Below are 2,812 nucleotides of genomic sequence, written 5' to 3'. Positions count from 1 at the left end.
CACATAGTGTACCATGCATGAGAAAAAGATAAAAGAGATGAAAAATCTATCTAAAATTAACGATCTTTTAAAACTCTTTATATTTTAAAATAAGAGAATTCGTGTATTTTTTAGTGTTTTTAATAGTCATGAAGTAGTTCTAGAAAAGACCATTTAAATCTTTATTTTTTTTTTGTAAAAGAGATTAAAAATATATCTAAAATTAATTATCTTTTAAGAGAATTCGTGATTTTTTAGTGTTTATTTATAATGGTAGTGAAGTAGTTCTTGAAAAAACCATTTCAATCTTTATTTTTTGTATTTAGTGTAACAAACAAAGATGATCATCAATCTCCTTGAAGTCAACAATTTCTTTAAACGAATGGTGTGAAATCGATGCACATGGAAGATACAGTTTACTATCACTTGTAAAATCGATGGATACAGTTTACTATCACTTGTAAAATCGATGGGATCTTTAAATTTTCTAGTTTCAAGCCATAGAAAAATTACTCAACTTCTTCGTAAAATACATTATCAATAGACCAAAAAAGTTAAATTTTATTAGCCGTTTACATTTACAATGAAAAGAAGATACCTTTTCAACACAATTGAATTAACCTACTAATAATGAATGTTTCTTGGGCCTACCTTCCATCCTCACGACAACAAACGCGATAACTAGTCAATAGGTCTTTCCCCCTCAAGTCTAAATCATATATTAATGTTGAGATTGAGATTGAGATTGAGATTGAGTTCTCAATCTTAACGAGTAATACTAATTGCTAACTCATGGTTTTAACATAGCTTAATCGAAATTTGGATGACATAAATAATAGTGTCTTGGTAAACCTAAATCTTATATTATTAAAGAAACACATATAACGTTTAGACATATATACATAACATCTAACTAAATATTTGAAGTGCAAAATGTAGGGAAAACAATTTATCAATATAGGATGAGTACTCCCATCCGGACTAACTCTTTTGAGACGAGTTTGGATAAATTAAATGGATATAAGATGATTGATCATCGTCATTGTTTTACATATAAAGGTTTGGATCTAGCTAACTAGTTTTATAAGTCCCGACTGGTTTTACTATTAGGGCGAGTTTGGATAAGTTAAATGGATTTAAGATGATTGATTGTCGTGATTGTTTTACATATAAAGGTTTTGATCGAGCTAACGGGTTTTATAAGACCCGACCAGATTTGTGATTCTGTGATATGTACTAGATACCGATTTACTAAATCAAGTTAGCATATTAAACCCTTACAGATTCCTTAATTCCTTCATCACATTTGTACTCTTATTATTCAAATTCCCCTGTCGGATCCTATCCTATTCAATAATAGATTAGTTGTGGAAACAGAATTTGACGTACCACCAACCAAGATTTGTGTGAGCCAATTGGTACGAACCAACAACATACCTGTTCTTCACCTACCCATAATTAATTATTCCATCCAATTAACATGTCGTGAGATCTAGCAATTCCAAAGGGGTCATTTGTTTGTGGACCAAATTACTTCAAATGTTAACGGTTAATATTTAAAATTACATCTAACTCAATTTCAAAAAGTAACTCAAAAGAAGAAGATTGTCCAAGCCTATATCTACAACTACCAGATATTTTATTCAATTGATATGGGACAACTAACACACCCCCTCACGTCCAAGAATGAACATCTGAAGCATGAAGTTTACAAATGACTCAACTATGGATAGAACAGGTGACCCAACTATGGGCAGTCCAACACTTAACGGTGGAACCTGAGCTCTGATACCATGTTAAGATTGGAACTTGGACCTAACTCAAACCCAGAAGCTAGCTCAAAGGGGGATTGTCCAAGCTCATATATGCAACTACCAGGTATTTTATTCAACCGATGTAGGACAACTAACATTAACCATCTATATCTAAAGATTTATAATTCGTAGGTGTTTCATATAATTTTCTGACTTAGGCAAACAACATTTTTGATTGCTAGTATTACCAAGAGTATTGGGTAAAATGATTGAAAAACTTTGTTACATGGCTCCCAAAAATTTCAATTTTAAAATATGATCTTGTTATTCTTTTTTAAGATATTATCATATATGTAAGACGGTCTTTCTATGACTTATTTACGCTTAAAATTTTGTGTTTTCTGTTTAAATGAAGATCATCATTTGCAAAAACAAAAACAAAAACAAAATAATTATCATAAAAAAATATGTAACAAACACTAGATATTGTCTAGTGCGGTTAATAATATGATAATTCATTGTTCAATCCACACTCAACTAATATATCAAACTTCATATTGTTGAAAAATTATTTAAAAATGTGAAAAATATTTGTGTTGAAAATGTGAATGTTGAATGTTGAAAATTAGGTAAAATTAGGTGTTGAATATTGAAAATTAGTGTGTGATGAAGTAGGTAATGATGTATTTTATTTTTGGATTATTTGTAAAAATTTTCTATAAATAGATCTCTCATTTGTGAAGAAAATTACAATTGAGTTGAGAGAAAAATATTATAAAGTGTGTAGTGTGATAATTTTGAGAGTTTGAGATTTTTACTTTTTACCGTAAATTTTTATTTTTTCACAACACGTTATCAGCACGAAGCTCTAAAAGTCCTCCATATTTTTCCAAGCTCCAAAACAGAAGAAAAAGGTAACAAAAGTAATAATATTTATTTTATTGTTTATATATTTACTATATAATATAATGTTATTATAAATAATAAAAATAAATTTTTCAAAAAACTTGTTATAAATCCTGGGAGGATGTTAAGACGACATCCCACACTCCCGGTAAGGGATACGACAAGTATAAAAG

This window comes from Primulina huaijiensis, chromosome 3 (genome assembly GCF_012295235.1).
Source record: "Primulina huaijiensis isolate GDHJ02 chromosome 3, ASM1229523v2, whole genome shotgun sequence".
Taxonomy (NCBI): Eukaryota; Viridiplantae; Streptophyta; class Magnoliopsida; order Lamiales; family Gesneriaceae; genus Primulina; species Primulina huaijiensis.
The sequence above is the reverse complement of the archived record's forward strand: the minus strand, read 5'-3'. Positions refer to the sequence as shown.